Below are 21,184 nucleotides of genomic sequence, written 5' to 3' on the forward strand. Positions count from 1 at the left end.
AAATAAACACGGTCAAAGTTACAAAGACCTTGCCATGGAGGGTAAAGGGATTTACGGGAGGGGCGGGGGATAATTCAATGTTTACAACGGAAAACACAGTGAAGAAGTAAAATCATATTAGGAAGGAGCGTAACCACGCCAAGAGACAGCTCAATCAGGCCAAAGGGATTGGGTGGGGCTTTAAAGAAACAGCTTCACCAAGAACAGAGCCTAGAGCTGAGATACCCCCACCTCAAACCCCCGCCCCCACGTGTGGGAGAGAGCGGTTGACCCGGAAAGAGCGGTTGACCCGGAAAGACAAAGACAAGGATAAACCACAAAAGGAACGGAAGACAGACGCAAAAAGAAGCTCCAGGCCAGGCTGAGAAGCTGCTTGAGGGATGAGTAAGCCCTTCCCACCTCACGTCTCAATCTCCCCGTCAAAGGTGGGAAGGTAGGTTTTTCAATATGGAAGTTGCTTATAGAGCTACAGAAAAAGGTTAAAGCCCATGGGATTCCATTTTGTCAGCCCCACCCTTACCAATACTTATATTACTCCCAGACCATTGTCCTGTTCAGGGTCAGCAACAGAGTGTGATTTTAGAAAGAAGGAGTAAGGAAAAGGGTTCAGTAGAGAATTCAGAGAATTAGGAGAGAAGGGGGCAGAGAAAGAGGACTAAACTGAAGTACAGACTAAAAAACGCTGTATGAAAACCTATTGCTTTGAAAACTAATTTTTAAAGTAATTTAATTTAGATTTAATTGAAAAACAGAAAATGAACAAATTATTGAATAAACTAATGGACGATGGATCGTGAGGAAAATTATATTTAGGAGTATATACATACTCACATGAACATGACCTACTACAAGGTCCAGAGAAAGGGAGAGAAATGGTGTGCACATGAAAACCCAGTACAGAATTAAAGCCAAAAATAATGAACTATAAAATGATAAGGACCTATATTTCGAAGGGAGGAATACAAAGAAGAACTTTGAAAAACTTAAAGCAGGTCATTATGTGATTTTAGCGTAGTATTTCCTAAGAACCAGGTCAAGTTTAAGTGGTCTGACTAAACTCTTACAGTCATCCATTCACTTGGAAAACAACCGTTGCTCGCCAGCTGCCTTTCTGGCCCCAGGGACCAAAGTTAAATTTCGCATTTATTTCCCCCAAATTTCTGACTGGTCGCATAAAGCTCTGAACTCTGACAGCCTAGCTCGGGCAACTAGCTACTGTCATAATTATCATCCTTGATTACCAAAATAGCCTGGCATTTAGTAGGAGAAAGTGGATTTTAAGGCTGAGTAGCATCAAAATGGTCCACCTGTGTATCTGCTGGAAACATTAAACAAGCAATTAAGTTCTTCATCTCCAGTCATTCCACACGGCTTGTCCAGGGGCGCCCGTTATCACCACAGGCAGTGTTGTTTTAAGAAACCTGAATACAGTCAAGGTAATGAAAATCTATACAGACTGACAGGCAAGCAAAGCAGACAGACAGACAGCAGTTTGAGTATGTGGATGCCTATATCCTGAGTCAAAACCCCTCTGAATTTAAATGTGAGCAGACTATTTAAATTTTATGATGTTTTAACTGCGGCCTCCAGGCTCTACCAATCACCTGTCACCCTAAAAATCTATGTCAAGATTAGCCTTCTCTCATGTACTGGCTAGTTTTATGTCAACTTAAATACAAGCTAGAGTCATTTGAGAGGAGGAAAGCCCTCAACTGAGAAAACGTTCCCACTAGATTGCCCTGTGGGCGAAGCCTTCGGTGCATTTTCTTCATTGCTAGTCATGAGGGGGAGCAGTCCCTCGTGGGCAGTGACACCCCTGGGCTGGGGATCTTGTGTTCTAAGAGACAATCAGAGCAGGCTGTGAAGAGCCAGCCGGTAAGCACTGTGCCTCCGTGGCTTCTGCTCTAGTTCCTGTCTCACAGTTCCTCCTTTCAGTAATGAACTATTACTGAAATAGACCTTTTCCTCCCCAAACTCTTCATGGCCATATAGTATGGCCATGTATTTTATCACAGCACTACAAACCCTGACTGAACACCACAACACAAGGCAGCAATTCGATCCTCAGGGAAGACGTGGCTCATGGTCCCTTCTTCCCTTCCTTCTGGAGTGCCTATGGTGCTTCAAAGATGGCCCTAGGTAGTCACCGCCCTGAAGTGAACCAATAAGACACAGTCTTTCCTTTCGCCGGCCAACTGAAGGGTGCTTTTGACCAGCCCCGTCTGTTTTACCAGCCTTCCTAAGCAGGAGCCCACCCTTGTCTGGATTATCGTCCAATCATCTCACCCCATACCTCTCAAACCTTCAAGCCAGAGCCACAGTGCTACAAATTAAGGGGATTCCTGCCGTTTCTGCCTCTGCTAGCCTTTAACTTTTAAGGCCTGTATTAGTTACTTTCCGTGGTGGATACGACTTAGGGGAGAAAGGATTTATTTTGGTTCTCAGATCCAGAATTTAGTCTGTGGTTGGTGACCAGCAAGCCAGTTCCTCCCATCTTAGAAGATCGGGAAGCACAAATACAACTGGACATCAGGACGGGCTAGACCCTTCAAAAGCCTTCCTCTAATGACAGAATTCCATCAGCCATGCCTCAAGTCCCCACATTTCCAACACCTCCTTAAAAAGTCCCTCCTGCTGGGAGCATGTGTTCAAACTCACAGGCCTGCAGGGAATGGGCCTTCCCCTTCTAATCATGCCACTCATACACAGTGCTGCTCACCAACATGATACACTCTGATGGGGGTTTGGATTCTGACTGCGTCTTTCTAGCTTCCGGGGCTTCAGTGTCTTCCCTGAGTAAATGACAATAAGAACGCGTACAGACCAAGGATGCCCGAAGAGTTAAATGAATGAGTATCTATGAATGTCCCCCCAGTAGAAGCCTGGAGGTGGCTTTCTGCAGCAATCCCAAGACTAGAACCCTCCTTCCAAATCCTCAGAGCCTGACGACCTCTGCACACCCTACTTCACACCAGAGGTCCAGGCAGGCTTCTTTGCCACCTCCTCATGCTCATACCTGGGACAATGTTTGACACATAGTTGGTCAGAACGGGGAATGTGGTGGCTGGCCTCCACACCACCTAAGTGGCATTACTGGTAGAGTTTAAATATCCTGCTGAGTCTGCCGGTTCTTCAGGCACTCGGACTGCACCTCTGAACTTCGATGAGTGTGTGAACTCGAGGATGCTGCAGAACGATCGTGTCTTCTCTCTGCACTGCAGTCCCTTTGGAGCAAATGCGGAGCCCCCAAAACACGACGTTTAAATGGTGTTCCCTTAACCTCACATTCTCGTGCTCCTGGCTAGGAAGCAGTTGCTGAAGCCAAACCAGGAGGAAGGATGTTTGCGATGCAACCTTCCCAAGGTCATTTTCATACAAAATGAAACATAGAGTTAAAGGGTTAATGAAGAGTCAGCTCCATGTGCAAACAATGACTCCACCACCTTGGAAGAATGAAAACTGCAAGCCTGCACCTTCCAAGAAATAAGCAAGGACGAAGGACTGTTTTTCCTAGGCCATTTCCACTCTAAAACCTGCTCTTCTTCTCACGCAAAAGCAGCTAGAGGAAGCCCTCCAGGAAGCTTCGGATGCCCCTCCAGAATCACTCTGCTGGCCAACAGCCCCTTGCCTCTGCTAAATTTGCTCTGCAAAATCAAGGACCTCGCTCTGCTTGATAAAAGTTTTTCTTCCATTCTAACCAGTCTTAACCAACTTTACCTAGACTTAGAAGCATACGAGCAGAAGCTACCAGAAGCCCCACCCACTGTTACGTAGGGCAGCAGCTGAGTGCTCAGGTACCCCACCTGACACCCATGCCACCTAGAGTGGTCTTTCCCAGGTTGCAGAACCCTGGAGACTGTTCACAAGAAGACAATCTGCCTTCTTGGATACGTCTCTTGCTCCTCACCTGATGAATGGGCATCACTATGTCCCAAGAGGTTGGAAAGCAACCAAAGAGAACATTCTCAAATGCACAATCTCTTCGTCCCCAGACATGCTCACTCTGCGTGGGAACTGCGGTGGCCGGGATTCACAGTAAGGACTCGATAGACTATGGAGGTCCCAGGTTCTAGGAGACAGGTGCTGCTTGCTGAGTGAGATTCTCAAGACATTTAGATGCAACCGTTCTCTCTCTCTTTTTGTTTTTCAGGAAAATTCCCTCAAACGGAGAGGCAATACCTCCTTGCCCCATTCTAGTAAATTCTCTCTGTAGCACATTACACTTCCCCAGACACATTTAGAAAGTGCCATTCATTTAATTGCTTGAAAAACCCAAACCAGAGTACCGGAGCTCGGACCTCTATTTGTTGGCTGTCTACAGATTTACAATGTAGCACCATGTGGATCTTCAGAGCCAAAGTGTTAGAAATCTGAGGTGCTCACTCGACCCCCAAAAATACAATGGGCAAAAAAAAAAGGCAGGAAATGCTTCAGAGTCCCCAGAAGGCATCAACCCCAATTACATTACTACACATGTGTGCAACACTTAAGCTGCTCATTAACATTTGGGAAATTCTTCTGGTAAATGTCTTCATATCCAATTTAGGCTTCTTTCCCCTTCGCCCTCCCACCCCGCTTCATAGACAGGCTACAATAATGAGCTATATAAACGTAACTCCTTAAACGAAGAATGTCATCACTTCGGAATACAAGAGAGCTGTGCTTGTGGCGTGTATGTCTCCAAACCACACTTGCTGTCTGTTAGAGTTTGTAGCAACTTTTAAATCTGTCATCACGGCATGAATTTCATACTAAACCCCTTCCCCAGTGCTTGAGCCAGGAAGTAAGAGGGGAACAGGCTGTGTCATTTATGGGCAGGCTGGTATCGGGTCAAGTGTGACATCATGCTCTGCTGAGCCATAATGAGGTGAGAAGGCAAGCCTGCAACAACGTGGCACTTTGTTTTGGGGTAGGGGGGGTTATATTTCAGCTTATGATAAAACTGAGACCAGGGACACGGACTATGGATTCTAAACAGCCAAAGCAAAAGACGCACAAACGAGGTGGGGGAGGAAAGCTATTTAAGAATTTAGCAAAAATTATACATATATAAAATTATACATATATAAAATTATATATATACACACACACACACACACACACACACACACACCTAGGACCCAGTTCATATATATATGAAAGTATAAAAAGCCAAAGGGTCAGAATGGGCTGTAAGCAGGACAGTTCCCTGGCTTTTGTATGTATCACATGTATTCAACTAAAATATTAACCAGCTTGTCTCCTTGTTGTGGTTACTACTTAAGGAGACAGAGGAAACAACTCAAAATGAGTGTGTGCAAATGTGTCTACTTCTTTACAAAAAAACACAAGAACCTATTTTCAATATTCTGGGAGTTCTTCTCTTGACCAAATGTTTCCATCCAAAGTAACAGAAATGTAACCTAACAGAGCGAGCCTCCTCGGTCTCTTCTTGTGTATCCATGTAACTGCCTATAGCAACATTCGAATTCATGAATAACCCACAAAGTACAACAGAAATACATATGGCAAAGAAGATGAGGCAGAAGTTCAATACCCATTTAAAAAAAATAGAAAAAGCTGTATTGTATATCCACAGATGAGTGCTGCCCTCAGCCTTGGTCAGAAAAGCTCTCTTTGCTGTGGCAGTGCAGACACTCATGACAGGTCAAAGCTCTGGATATAAGTAATTACCAAGTGCTCAGCTTTGAATGGGACAACTGTGTCAAGAATATCCCACCAGGCTCAGGGGTAATTGTCGACAAGGGGGAAAGAAAGAATTCGAGAGCCAGATTGGAAGCAGTTCTAGGAAACACCATCTTCTGGATGTCACGTGACAATTGTGCCTATGACGTCACGGTAACTATGGTTACTGGCAGAAGACTGGGTCTGTCAGCCCTGCATCATGGATAGGGCAGGGTTCATGAAGCCTCCTCCCCATGAGAAGCTATTGCCAGTCAATGACTTCTGAAGGGATGAGGGAAGTCATTTTCTTCAGTGGTGTAGCCAACTGTTGAGTTACCTCTACTCCAGCAAATAACCGTCTACCCATGCTCATGCAAGCAGCTCTAAGCAAACCCAGCAGGCCAGACCTAAGCAAAACGAGAGAGCTCCCGTGCCAGCCACATGGCAGTTCCAGCTTTTCAAACTATGTAAAGAAAAGGGAAGCAACATCTTTTGAAGTACATATCCTTCCAGCTGAAATAAAAATAAAATTCCGGTTATAAAAATAAATAATCGCTATACTTTGATGTAGTTATTACACTTAAAGTGGGCCCTGTGTTCAGGAGGGAGTCTATGACAAATACCCAACAATGTGACAAGCGGAGCAGACTCAGAACAGAGACCCACAGTAACCCAGAAGAGGCCATTAAATCCACTAAATACTCTTCTCTCAACTGTCAAGAGAAGGCCTCCCTCAAAGCTGCTGCTCTTCCTGTCTGGATATTACAAAAGGCTCGAACCATTCCTGTAGGTGCTAAGGCCTCACATGTGGAAGACGCAAAGCCTCACACCACTAAGTCCCATTGGTTCTCTGGAGGAGTTTACTATTCAAATTGTTTTAAATAGTTCTACTTCATTTAAGTGAGAAATTCATCCTATGAGAAAACGTCTGCATTATAAAGCTAAAAAATCTACAATTGTTCTTTTGTTTTAATTTTCTCAGCTGTAATCAGATACACACCAGAAGAACAGAACTGAAGCCTTATCAATTCTTCTGGCCTTTTCTGAAATATCGGTTTCTTCACACAAACACAATAATAGACCAATATTCATTGGGCTCATGCTTTTTTTTTTTCTAATTATGAGCCTATTAGAAGCCCTGCCTATCTCCATGGTAACCATATAGCTCTTCATCAGCTGTAAATTAACCCCTGATTAGCTGCTTGTCGTCTCCTAAAGATGCTATTCGACCTGCCCAGATGCTTAGCCACGGCTACAGAGTAAGTCATTTTTCTTTTCTCTACCAGCAAAACAATTAAACCTCTTGGTTTTTTAAGTAATTGGAGTAATAAGTAGCCAAGAGTATGATTTCATAGAATTGGAGGATGGGCGTTTGGATCTCAACTAGACCAACCATTTGTGTTTCCTTTGATAATAAGGTAGCTTGCTCCTCTGAACCTTAGTTTATACTCCAAGAAAAATGTACAGAGAAACTGCCCTGAAGGTCAAAAATTGGCACAGGAAGTGCTTAATACAATAGTGGTGCATAGTGAATGCCTAAAAAACTAATTAGCTAATTGTTGGTAATAATAATAATAACTATTATTATTATTAATAATAAAAATAATAACAGATATCAAATGTGATAAACAAATGTCAAACTGGGTTGTTCTTGGTTGGAAGGCATGGGCAGCCACTATCCAAAGCACAGTCCTACCTGTTTAATTACCTATTAAGGCCATGTGTATTACCTGTAAGGGGAGAAATACCATGGAAACAAAATTCAAAGAAAGACAGCCAATCAGTCAGCCAAGCCCCCACCCTCTGCATCTACAATCAGCACCAGCTGTAGTCCAATTAAACTTAATCTAGTCACATGCTCATGTGCTCCTCAGAAATTAGAGGAAATCAATTCAAATGCTAATGAGAAAGTCCATAATTTATTATCTGCTGAGGAATGCATGTTACATTAATTTTAACTGTAAACAATTATTTTTATTGCAAGATTAATTACCCCATCTTATACAACTTCCTTTTTTCATATTCTTTTAAGGAATTAGTTTTCAGTTGCTGTTTTGGGCTCTGTCACAGTTCTTTAGCTTGAGAAAAGTATAATTAATTTAGGGATGCTGCAAATGTTGTTTTCTATTCTTCTGCCAAACGAAAGTGGGATAAATGGCTGGGTCAAGCATGGAGAAAAATGGCCGCAGCTCTGGCCAGGATGAAAGACACTTAAAATCAAAACAAAAGGGAGGGCAGCCACACAGAATTTTTAAAGCGGGCTTGTCTTGGTCAGTTCTGATCGGTGTACCCCAAAGGCTCCCTCAGGCAAGTCTAGTCTTAGGACTATTCCTAAGTCTTTCAAAGCCAATGAGGACTTCACAATTGTCACATTGAGAAACTCGAAAAGAAATGTTTGTGCTGTCAGAATTCTGCTCCCTTGACAAAGACGCTCTCACCCTGACTTTATTCCAAGGTGAATGAAGGTTTAATATGGCATCTTGTGGGAAATCATTCTTAAACCAATCACTCTCAACAGGGAGAACAGGATTCTAGACAGCAGGGAGCACACATCGAGTTGATTCTTTCTGAGTGATTACCAGCTTGATTCTTGTGCTGAGTAAAATTTAGAGGTTCATTTTCTTTATGGGCACAAGTAGACCAACCATTTTAAAGGTAAATATTTGTGAAATAGCAAATCCATTTGTTTACTTCATTTGGGGCTTTCTTAATTTAAACTTCCAGTGAAGGCAACTGCAAGCCATCGATTAAAATTAAATTAGTTTAAATTAAATCAATAAGCCTAGTGGTTGATTTCAATAGGAATTTGGTTAGAAAATGGATAAGAGAATTGAGCCCAGGGAAGATTCAACTGCTAATTACTTATAAAAGTTTAGCCTTAAAGGGTAATAAGCATTTGACCCAGGAGTGGAAACAGAGGAAGAGATGTTTGCAAACCTGAGCCACAGCCTCAGCCATAGGCTTAGCCATGACTTCCGGTCAAGGGAGTCAAACCCTCATTATCCTAACACAACCCAGGGTGACCATTCCTTATTACTGAGGCCTGGAAGGCCATTTGAGAATGTATACCAACCAGCTGGGCTGGAGTAGAGCAGGTTGACAATTTTTCCCAAAAGTGACAACCTCCCAGCATACCACACTGTCTATCCAAACTGAAAGCAAAGAGGACCCACCCCACACATATACTTTTGTGATTTCATTGCATAGTTGGGTGAGTCCCTGCCAGGAGACCATGTGCTACTTATCAGATCACATATAGCAGCTGTCTGGAAGTGATGGAAGGGAAAGGCTACGGGGATAGAGGTTACACCTGGTTTTAATTTGATTATCAGATGTCATAGGGTGGACTTGTAAGACTTACCCCCATTTCTACTCCAAACCCGTGGGGAACCATTGTTGATTTACTTTAGCAAAGAGTTCTATGCTCTTGATTTCTACTCCAATTTGTCTGCTTAATAAAATAAGATGTCATCTGACAAGTGATGTTGTAGGAATTATTTCAACAATCCAAAGCCATTCAACCCCACTTGAAAAGTTGCTCCAAAGCCCAGATCTATCACAATTGCATTAGATTTAGTCACCCCTAGAAACCCTTTCTGGTCCCCAACCAACGGATGGGCAGGCACCACACAGGCGAAACACGATGAAGGATTTCTAAGCTTTGCGCCTCCTTGATTTAAAACACACTAAGCTCAACCACTCTTTGAGTCATCCAGTAACTAAATTCAAGGCACTCTGGTTTGGTTTTGTCTTGATTACCAAATACCAAAAACAAAACAAAACTTACCATGAGCTAAACTTATGACCATTTCAGCTTGTCGAACTGTAAACTTCAATGCTAAACTCAGCAAAATACTTGGGGAAGGGCCACCATTAATTTCAGCATTTCACATACTAGAAATATGTTAAAGCTCTCTGATATGTGGAGCTCAGGACGTCCGTGCAAACAATAAGCTACACATCTGTAATCTGTGTGTCTTGTCCTGATGTTTTCTATAGTGGGAACTGGCAACACATTCATACAACCAACCCTGATCAATTGCACATGTATTTCACAGGTCTCATACCAACGAAGGAGAAAAGAAACCACTTTGGGCCAAGTCTATAGATCATAAATGTGATGAATGGGTCCCATCTGTAAGTGCTTATACATTCTATACATAAAGGTAGTGCTCCAGTGTACGGCCCTAAATCTCTTATGTCAGATACATTCCCTTTTATGTCAGATACACATATAATGTTTTGCAGAGCATTCCTTCCCATCATGTTAATATGTTCTGGAATAAACATGGTTCAGGAGAAGTAGAGAGATACTCTATCAAGCCACCTCCTGAGCTTCTCGTGATTGAGAGACAGGAAGTCCCAAATATCTCAGCAGATAAAGACTGTACCTCACTATTTCCCAAAGAGAAACTCACTCTTAAAGGAGACAGAAGCTTGGATCTGGATCAAGGGAGCAACCTTAGCTCCTCCTTTGAGAATCACCAATCTCTGTTTGAGGTCATGCAAATGTTCACATACAGCTGTGCTTCAGCAGATGCACGCAGACCATCACTTTGCTGCCTCTGTGTAAATTCTGCCAACTTCTCTGGCCTTCAAGGGACAACTGAGCTTCTAGCTCTGCTTCTGCCCCAGGTGCATCAGGATTTTAAATAAAACCACACAGAATCAATGGACAAAATCAGAACATCTCAGAACCTGAGCGAGAAAGGACTATTTCCAGTCAATTCTAAGTAAATGTATCATTGCCTAAACTGTGATCAAAATTAACAAAGGAGAATCCAGTTAGTCCGCTGGGACTCCATATTTTCACAGCATCATTTTTTGCAGGTATTTTTTTTACTCATCACTACTTCACATTTTTATTGCTAGACTATTAATACGTATGTACTAATATGTAACTTTAGCATATCCTCCGTAAGCATCCTTAATATAATCCGTTACTTTGTATTTTAGATATTTTATTTTGTGCATTAAAAACATTTTTTCTAAGCAAGTGTTTATTAGCATCATCAGACTTTCAAATAAGTCACATAAGGCAGGCACACATGCACAAACACAGTGGGGATTGGAGGGAAGAAAGAGAGTGGGGGAGAATATTAGATGTAGAATTCTAACTTCAGCACAATTCTGGAATCCATCCCCAAAATGGATTTCATCTGGTCCCACCAAATATCAAGTTCTGGCACCCTAGCCATTCTATTTTTCTTGCTTCAGTCTCTCTGGAAGCATGGGTCACTCTCTGTCCCCTCATGAGTCCTCTCATCTCTTCATTGCTTTATCCATGCTGTAAGTGTCAAGTACCATGTGATCTAATGGGAGATGCAATACAGAACAAAAGACACAAGCTTGTGTTCAAATAGAGCTTTTCTTCTTATGTGTGTGTGGGGGGGGGGGTGATATAGGATTGATCTAGGATGAGATGGCTAGATATATAATAAGCAGATAGATAAATGATAGGTAGGCAGATAGAATAGGCAGGTGAAGGAGGTGGAAAGTTACATAGAACACTGGAATCAGTTGTCATGGAAAGTGACTGGAGGTCACGGTTAAACTGATATTTTGACCATAGAAGAGTTGACCATTCAACAATCAAGAAGGAGAAAATCCGAGTGTCTGTGTGACTAGAGACTAACAGGGCAGTTGGGACACAGTCCTGGGAGGAGAGTGGTCAATATGATCAGAATGGTTAGAAAGAGTTATTTTATGATGGGCTTCCTAAATCAGTGTGAGAACTTTGGATTGAAAAAAAAGTTCTGGGCAGCCATTTAGGTAGGAGACTATCATGATCTGATTTACAATTTTTAAGGTTGTTTTGGCTGGTTTACATTGATGAATAGGCTGTAAAATCTCCAGAGAGGAAAAGGTTAGTGACTCAGGAGGCAACAGCACCCTGGAGTAGGGTGTTGGCCCTGAGGACGAAGAGACGGTGGTGAACTGGAATATTTATCAAATTGGGTCACAACGGGAGACAGACCGTATGGTAAAATCAATATAATCTGAGTTTTTAAAAAGGCAATTTGTAAATGTGATGGTTGACTGTAAAGTATCCTCCAAGGACTGCGCAGCAGCTCTCACTGTTGCTTCTGCACCCCCGAGGGAATGGGGAGCCACACAGGGCAAATAGCTGAGGCTGCTCCAGAAGAAGTGCTGTCCCTCTGCAGGAGCTTCAGACAGCCCCGCTGTGCTCAGCATTTGCCAGACTCAGGCACACCTCTCCCATTTCTTCAACCACCCATGAGGCCCCTCCATTGGCCAAAGGGCACAGGCATGCACCACCATACGCCTGACACCGTTTGTTCGGTTCTAAGTCCCTTCTCTTTGACCCTCTTGAATACCCCCTTACTGATGTCAACCTGCTCAAAGCTAATTACCTGCTTTTCAATGGTATTTTTCTGGAGCGATCTAAAGTCTCAGGAACAGTGAACAGACAGATCTGTGTTAGATTACTGCAATGTCTTAGAGCCTTGGAGAATATGCAGTCACATCTTCGGCGTATCCATCTCAGTGCCACAGACAGGACCTGCTAATGTGTACGTTGACACCTGCTGAGGGACACCTCTGCATGTACAGAACAGGCAGGTCTTCTCTGGAGAGATAACTCCGTGTCAGCTGATGAAAGTAAAATACAAAGTATCAAGTAAAAATGACTTTATTTCTGAAAAAAATACAAACCACTTCCAGCTTATCATCCGCTCTATCTTGCCTGTCCCGTACAGTAGCACGCACAACTTTTCAGCCCTGCCATCACGTGATAAATCTTCCCTCTGGGGCAGAGTGATGCACTCTGTATTTATCCAGAGGAACAATTCGATTCTTGTCTACATGTTTAAGGGGCGGGGGTGGGGTGTTAGTCTAGAAAGGGAAGAGGAGGGGAAGGGTAGCACACTGTGAAAAGCTAAAAAAAAAAAATCAATCTTGAGTCTTTGATGATTTAACCAGCCACAAAAGCACAGATATGTATGAGAAAGCATTGATTGATTTTTAACTCCGTAATTCTTCCCTCCCCATCTATTATCCTGTGTGGATCATAGTAACCATCATTATGACTAAGACAAGATAGAGCCCTGACATCTGTCTGACATGATATAACTGTAAATGGAATCGGCTTATACACAAAGGCTTTTACCTGGTTATTAATAGTGCTCTTGGTGGGCGATGGGCTGGGCTGATATTAAAGCCTCCACGGGCTGCGTCCAGCCATCGCAATTTGATTTCAGTCCAAGAAGTAGCTCCTGGAGGTACTGACAGCCGCTCCAGTATCATTCCTGGATACTCACCCTTTTAAAAGGCCCATAAAACATTAGGGGCGGGTGACAGTTTGCTGGCACTGAGGACTCTAAGCCACTTCTCCTGGGCTGAGAGACACCAAGTATGTTCAGAGTCCCTCGGTGACATTTACCGGCTTCGTCATCACCAATGTGAGTGCACAGTGCAGGCAGATTTAGTGTGCGCAGACTTGCAGGGGGCATCCATTGTGGTAGAGCACAGTTGAACACACGGCAGGATGGTGAGGTCACTTAGTGACTTTTGCTTTATTCACCTTCGATGAACCGGTGAGAAATACAAATACTTAGACCCGAGGGACACCATTTACTCTCTCCGCTTTATGAAGTATTTGATCACTGTTTCTTGTATAAGCAAACCAAGCACAGTAAAGTAGAAACAGTAGATTACTGGCTAATAGATACAGAGACTTAAAAGCAGTGTCAGAAAATTTCAAGTTCTCTATCTCCTATTCGATCAAATACTTTTCTTTAGTCAGCAAATACTAAGATACATGTGTGTATACACACTTGTGTGTGTGTGACTGTGTGTGAGTGTGTATGAGAGTGTGTGTGTCTGTGAATATGTGTGTGTGTGTCTGTGAATGTGTGTGTGTGTCTGTGAATGTGTGTGAGCGTGTGTGTGTCTGTGAATGTGTGAATGTGTGTGAGTGTGTGTGAGTGTGTGTGAGCGTGTGTGTGTGTGAGTTTGTGTGTGTGTGTCTGTGAGTGTGTGTGTGTGAGTGTGTGTGAGTGTGTGTGTCTGTGAATGTGTGTGTGAGTGTGTGTGAGTGTGTGTGTGTGTGTATGTGTTTCTGATGAACTTAAAACATGGAAGACATGTTTATCCTTTCACAGCTAAGAGCCCTTGTTGACCCCAGAAAATGTTTGGGAGATGTATAGATTCTTTTCAACTTATAATGGGATTAAACCACAATAAACTCATCCCAAACCAAAAACGCATTTAATATATACAAATTTACACTAAAGATCACAGCTTAGCCTAGCCTCCCTTAAACATGCTCACAATTCTACTACACAGTGAGGGAAACCCATTTAACAAACACTTAGGGGGGTGCTGTTGTTGTTGTTGTTGTTGTTGTTGTTGTTGTTCACTTATCTTTGCACGAGTGGTACATGTTTGTGTATGCACGTTCATGTGTGTGCAGGAGTATGTACATAAGTGTGTAGGAGCTGAAGTTGATGCTGGGTGCCTTTCTGGAAGACCACTCCCTAGTTTATTTACTGAAATAAAGTCTCAGAGCACAGAGATGACAGCCAGTCTCGCTGGCCAGCTTGCTCCAGGGACCCCGACTCTGCCTCCTGAGTTTTGGGGATCTAAATTCCAGTCCTTGAAGTTGCAAGGTAAGTGCTCTATCCCATGGGTCATCTCCCTGGCGCTGGGAAGCCGGTTTTACAATAAATTCTTGTACATACCATGCACTTTACCAGATGTATCATAAGAGCAAAAAGGCTGCATGAACGCATTTTCAGACCACTGTAAACCTAAGACTGTGTAACGTGCCTGTCACAACCCCAGACTGTGCTGGCAGCCACAGCAGCCACAGTGTAAATAGGGGTATCAGATGAGACAGGTGGAAAGTAGAAGAGAGCTTTAACTTCTCCTTATAAGCATTCATTATCACTGGGCTGGAGAGGTGGCTCAGTGGTTAAGAGCACTGACTGCTCTTCCAGAGGTCCTGAGTTCAATTCCCAGCAACCACATGGTGGCTCACAACCATCTGTAATGAGATCTAATGCTCTCCTCTGGTGTGTCTGAGGACAACGATGTACTCACATCAAATAAATAAATAAATAAAATCTTAAAGGAGGGGGAGGAAAAACAAGATGGATGACTTAAGTCAGTATTTAAAAGAAAAAAGCATTACCACTTTCTGTTTGAAAATTTGAATATATCATATTTTCCCATCTACCATGAAGATGAATCGGCCAAATCCATATTTTGAGCTGTTCCATTCAGGGGGCCAGTTGTGAAAATTAAATGAGGTTTTGGACAGACCTAGTGCCTGACACACAAAAAATTAGAATAACTGTGACTTCTGAGGAGAAGAATGTTAATGATGATATATTCGGTTGCCCATTACATCTACCCCCACACTCAATGAATTGGAGGCAGAAACAGCAAAGGCAGTGTTCCCTCCAGTGAGCTGTTTGTTCTTGAACGTTCCATTTCTGCCCCGGATTAACATTGCTGCTGCTGGAACCAAGCGAGATGCTGGGTACCAGATGTTTCTGTCTTTTGGACCCTATAACCAGTCAGTTTGGGGGGGTTTCATGTTGTGGACAAGAGGGCCAAAGAGGTTCCAGGCCTCCGGATTAGATGAGCCAGAAGATTTAAGTACAGAACAAGAGAAAAATACCCACCTAGTGAGGGCTCCCGGTTATGCCCGAAGAGACACATATAACTCCTCACAGGGCTGTGTGATTGGGAATGGAGGTGAAATACCTAACATGCCCCCATGACGATTACACAAGTGGTCTCTGCTGTCACTGACGAGCACCTAGTCAGAATGCTGGCTCAACAGCTGGGAGAGGAGACTTCTGTTCTTGTGAGATGGTCACATGCACATTTCACAGTCAGCAGAGGTAGTGTTCAGTTACCTCAGCACTAAAAGAAAGCCGTGACTATCCACACATTACCCATACACATCTAACCGGGGGAATCAGGAAACACTTTATGGTTGGTCTGAGTCTTCCAATCTTCACTGAAAAAGTGACAAGGAAAGCTTATTATGGGACATAGGACCCAATATCCTCATGTGAAAGTGGGCCCACATTGTGGCTATCTGGGGAAGGGAGACAAATGGGATGAGAGGTGTTCTGTCAACTCGACTGGACCAAGAGATGCTCAAATCTTAGCTAAACCTCACTGTAGGTCTTGTGTGAGGGGTGTTGCTAGGCTTCTACATAGTGCACTGAACAAAATGGATTGCACTGTCGACGTGGCTTTTGCCGTCCAGAGCATGTTTACATGTAAAAAGTCAGTGACGCAAGTCTCCATATGAAATGGCTTTAATACCTGAAGCATCAAGAACAGATTAACGGACCAGGTGCGGTGGAATGGAGTCAGGAATCTAGCAAGCTTGGGGCCAGTCTGGGCTATACAGGGAGTTACGGTGACAAGTAAACAAATTATACCACTCTTCTTAAGCAGCAAGCACTGGGGCTCCAGGATGCTCTTTCCTGGCCCTCAAGCTCTGGTACCCACTGCTCTGCATCCTTTGGGTAGGCTTTCCTTGCAACACTGTTCCCCTTCCCTTCTGGGCACATCTGCCACACTGGAGTTAAACTGTTGGCTCTCTCTTAATACTCACCACTGTGTGCTTCACTTGCACTCCACTGTGAGTTTGAGCTCCACTCAACTTGCAAAGTTGAAGCAAGGAGCAGTAGAGAAAGTGGCCCAGCAGCTGGTGCAAAGGCCCTGTAGGTTTGCTTGCTTTAAAATGCACCCCCACCCCGTGCGCTCTGCATCCTGCTCCCCCTCCTCTCTGCCTTGCCTCCTGTGACTTCTAAGTCATCCTATTTTAGGTGAAGACTTTGACGCCAAAAGTCTCAATTTTCTGGGAAAAAAAAATGGTTCATCTTCACCCAAATTTGATCCCTCATTATATTCTTCCAGAGAGCTGCATCATTTCCTTCAGACATTTTATCACGATCAGTTATGCATGTGGATGATAACTTGTGTCCCACTTCGGTTGCCTAGAAGCCTTGTGTTGGTTGGAATATGAGCTGTAACACAAAACCAGGCAGGTAGTGGCCACTCAGAGAACAATTGTAGAGTGAAAGGAAGTAAAGAAAGAGTCTTTGATCCACCAGAACCAAGAGGACCACTGTAGCCACTCTGTCCACTCTGCCCTCATATGTCACTAAAAATCGGTCTATATTATCTCCCTTAGCCCTTCTGCTGGGTAAACACCATTAATGCAGACACTGACACTCAGATTAATGAAGGGAAGCAATTTATTGAGCTGATATTTGGTGGAGATGTCATTAGCAGGGCTCCCGTGGAGCAACTGCATCAGATTAGATACAGCCTCCCTGAAGAACACACAGAAAATCATTTAACTGCTTTTCTGTGGCCGTTTATGTGACGTCAGCCTCCTGCTGCCTCTGAGGCAACGGTGGGTCTTCTGTGACCGCTCTCCATCGATGCTGGCTTTGTCTCTTCTGATAACTAGGCCCCATGATAAATCACACTGTTGCAGCTTTAGCGTCCGCTGTTGTCAGCTCTGGTGTCTATATTTAAAGACATCGGAAAATTTCCAAGACTGAGACAAGGTCAATGGAGCTACAAATACCTTTACCTGCAGGTAGCATCCAGAGGACAATCTCAGAAATGAGGAACAGAGGTCTTGCGAGTTTGTGGGTTTGCAAACTCATCAGGAAAATGTGGACTTTCATAGATTCTTAAGGAAGAATCCATTCTTCTCTAGCCCCTCCCCCCAAAGAAAGCAAAAATGTGGGAGGAGCATACACGCCCCTTCCCCACTGACAAAGTAGGAGGTGGCACATACAGTCCCTGTCATATACCAGCCACCTTTTTCCTAGTTCCGTTTATAAGACACTTACAGGCCCAAGACACACACACACACACACACACACACACACACACACACACACACTTCTCCCCTTTGATAAATTCATTCACCCATTTCCTTAATGTCATCAACCTTATTTCAATGGATAGCCCTGACTGACAACCAACCCTCCAGGTCCGACTGGCCAAACTCTGAGATCTAAGTGTTTCTTGTTCCCCAGCTGCTAGGAATCTCTCTGCGTGGTGTGTAGAAAGTCTTGTCCAGCTAGGAATCTCTCTGCGTGATGTGTAGACAGTCTTGTCCAGCTGAATAAATGGCTCAGCAGAGACGAGCACTGGCTGCTCTTGCAGAGGATCTGAGTTCAATTCCCAGTAACCCCATGGCATCTCACAACTGTCTATAATGGGATCCGATGTCATCTTCTGGAGTGCAGGCATACATGCAAGCAGAGGACGTGTGTGTGTGTATGTGTGTGTGTGTGTGTGTGTGTGTGTGTGTGTGTGTGTGTCTGTGTCTGTGTGTCTGTGTGTGTGTCTGTATGTTCATATATATATGTATATATGTGTGTGTATATATATATATATGACTTGTCTTTCCTACTTATGCCTTTTAGACTTATACAAATCATTGATTCTTCTGCAACCACCACCCCCCAGGTACTTTTATCTAACATTAGTTTCATTGCTATAATAAATATAACAATAAACAATAAAGCAAGTCTCTCATCTTCTAAGTTACCACCTAGCTAGAAATGTCTTAATATTCAATGGAATCACTTGTTTCTAGAGGTGGAGGGTGTTATGTGCAATATCACAAAGACACAAGTTAAAGGGTACAGAGAGGTACAGGTGGAGGATATTTTCAGGCATTAGTGAGGAAAATATGGCTGGCTAGTGCTTCTGTCTGTAAAACTTGGTAATCCCACCGTCAGTGTAGCCTCTGATGAGCTCCCATATATGATATTGACCTCCTTGGCCTACAGGCTGCTCAGTATTTGATTCTCCTGAAATAAAAAATAAGAGCAAATATGCATTTGAACTTCTGTGTTCCAGTTAATCTTCAAAGGCCCTGATTCTCATCTGAATCCAGGTTTCTCTTGTGGCACTGGTTTGTCCTAGGATTTTGGAATTAAAACTAACTCAATCTGTCGAGTGAGGGGGGAAAAGGGATGTCCTTGAAAGTCAATCTTCCACCTGGAAATTAGTACTGTGGCCTGGGCACACATTGAATAAAATGTGATTGAAAAGAATTTCTCCCCCCTCCCAAAAGTCATAAAGCAAGATTAATGGTCAGTTTAAAACTCAAATCAACTACCAAATGAAATTTCCTCCACTAAACACTGCCAACACACATTAACAGACAACTTTCGGCACCTTCTCTGTCATGTCTAGATCTTCCAGGTTTCTTTCCAGCCCGGAGCAGGAAGCACGGAAAGCTTCCAGGCAAACCCACATGGGTGCGATTTCCTCACTTGCAGCAGCCTCGGTTAGTGCCGAGCAACTGAACCGACGGTCCTTGCTTGCCATGGGTTCTTCACTCCTCACTCCTGATCATGCCTGACACCGGGAAGCTCTGAGCCCTGGCTTCACAGGAAGACCAAGTCACAGTGCCACCCACACAGAGGATGTTACAGGAGCGGGTGCTTTCCACAACCAGAAAGAGCTAAGTAAGAAACCATTGACGCTGTTACCTACCGAGTGTATAGGCCGAACTGAAAAGGCTACTACCAGGCTTAAGCTATGAAAGGAAAAGACACACACTGGGATCTAATGGCGCTGCCCGCTATCACTTACTCTGTGGTTTTTGAAATTGCAATGGAAAGTCCATTGAGTCTGTGACTTTATAATTTGATCATTTCCAGGTATCTTTCAGCTAACATCACCTTCTTAGTTTTATGGTTCCCTCTGATCACAATAAATACTTTAATGTGGAAGTGAGTCAGGCTGGGCTATGGTACAGGCCTGTAATCATGCAACTTGGAAGGCTAAGGCAGGACGATCGTGAGATTGTGAAATGACGCTACCCTGGGCTACGCAGCACGAACCTGTGTCAAAAAGCAGGAGGGATGTAATTTGACCATCAGAATCCCTTACTGATGAGGTGATATTAAGTTACCAGAGGAAGATATAAATAGCTATGTGGTGTTTGTTTTGTATAATATTCTAGGATTAAACACTTAAATTTTTTTCAACGTGTCTTTAAGTCTTATTTAAGTCACTAAATCATGCTCCCACAAAAAGTTAAAGTAAAAAGAAAATTAATGACTCAATATCAGCCAAATGTTGACAATGAGCTTTTTCAAAAACCAAGAGTTCAATATATACATACCCTTTCTTTTATTCGAGTAGTTGTGAATCCATGTTCAGCAGGATAAAGTTCTTTCCTTCTTTCCTCTGATTTCCCTGCTTCTTCTGGAATTTGAGCTGTCTTTGGAAGGTGGGGAGAGAGTCAGTCTTGGGAACCGTGATGGGTAGACTTCATGAGAAAATAGACGTTGGTAAGAGATGTTCATCTTACAGATTTTCATCCTCAAAACAGAAAAGGCAGCAGATTTCTCTAAGTAGCAGACAGGACTAACTGTCAGAGTCCTTCTGAGATGAAATTATCAACCCAGGAAGACAGCAGAAAGATGGAGAATTTAAGAGTCCAAAGAGAGCATCCATGCCCAGGTCCTCTTCTTAGATGAGGCTGGTTGGGCTGATGTGTAAGGAGAGAAGGGACAATGTCTGAGCTCTTTGTGTGCAGTCATAACCAAGACATAGAGTTCCCTCTGACAGCAGCCATGCATGGCAGGGCCCATATGTTATAAGCACATAGGGGATTTGCTTTTTAGTTACATAATCATTTGCTCAGCATATGCCATGTTTGGAGTAGACACCATTCCAAGTGTTAAGATACAACTGCAAACATTCCCTGGAGCTTCTATTACAGTAGAGATAAAAAGATGAACTGTAAAAGTAAAATGTAAAAATACATAGATCATGATAGAGCCAACACTCTAGATGCCGGAACTACGGGATCACAGATTTGAGCTCAGCGCTGGCACAGTAGCAGGACCATATCTCAGAACACAGAAAAGCCAAGTGGTGCCTTTCATCTCAGCACTTAGGCAGGGGTAGGAGGGTTTCTGTGAGTTCAGGGCCATCCTGGTCTACATTAGCTAGCTCCAGGTCAGCCAAGGCTCTATAACGAGACCCTGTTTCCAAAAATTAAAAAAAAAGAATGTGCATGTGCATGTGCGTGTGTGTATGTATGTCTGTGTGTGTGTGTGTCTGTCTGTGTGTGTGTGTGTGTGTTAAGAAGGAAAAGAAATACATGAGAAAGTTAGAAAATTTAATACACTGAAAAATCAAACATGATGCAACAATGGGTCTCTTTGTAAATTTTTACTTAATTTGTTATTGGATATGTGTGCTTGTTAGATGTATGCACAAGTCCAGGTTCAAAAAACAACTTCCAGAACCAGTTCTCTCATTCTGTGCTGGCACCCAAGGGTCAACCTCAAGCCATGAGGTGCATAGCAAGCACCTCTCCCAGATAAACCATCGTGACAGCCCAACAACAGTTGATCTCAGCAGTCCCCCTAAGCCAGCTAAATCCCCAGAAAAACACAAGTGTCACTACCTCTCTGAAGTCTCCCTCCCATCAGAGCAATACCTAGGATTCACCTTGCCCACCCCAATCTACAAGATGCCT

At 43.4% G+C, this 21,184-nt stretch overlaps 2 long non-coding RNA genes across 7 annotated transcripts in view; one reads left to right on the forward strand and one right to left on the reverse strand.

Annotated features, from left to right (window-relative positions):
• Positions 1 to 316: 316 nt before the first annotated feature.
• LOC102554395 (uncharacterized) overlaps positions 317 to 21,184 on the forward strand; it is a 29,901-nt gene continuing 9,033 nt past the window's right edge. The window contains exon 1 of one of the 3 annotated variants that reach the window (XR_015683600.1): positions 317 to 433. This is a non-coding gene — a long non-coding RNA (uncharacterized LOC102554395). Of the gene's footprint in view, positions 434 to 6,804; positions 6,924 to 21,184 lie in introns of those variants that run through there. The other 2 variants (XR_015683601.1, XR_015683603.1) reach the window with 2 other exon arrangements.
• LOC120101577 (uncharacterized) overlaps positions 16,893 to 21,184 on the reverse strand; it is a 106,740-nt gene continuing 102,448 nt past the window's right edge. For 2 of the 4 annotated variants that reach the window (XR_015683607.1, XR_015683604.1), the window contains 2 exons: positions 19,817 to 19,915; positions 16,893 to 17,186 (listed from right to left, as the gene is read on the reverse strand). This is a non-coding gene — a long non-coding RNA (uncharacterized LOC120101577). Of the gene's footprint in view, positions 17,187 to 19,816; positions 20,186 to 21,184 lie in introns of all 4 variants that reach the window. The other 2 variants (XR_015683606.1, XR_015683605.1) reach the window with 1 other exon arrangement.

Source organism: Rattus norvegicus, chromosome 3, assembly GCF_021556685.1.
Source record: "Rattus norvegicus strain SHRSP/BbbUtx chromosome 3, alternate assembly SHRSP_T2T, whole genome shotgun sequence".
In the NCBI taxonomy this organism is placed as follows: domain Eukaryota; kingdom Metazoa; phylum Chordata; class Mammalia; order Rodentia; family Muridae; genus Rattus; species Rattus norvegicus.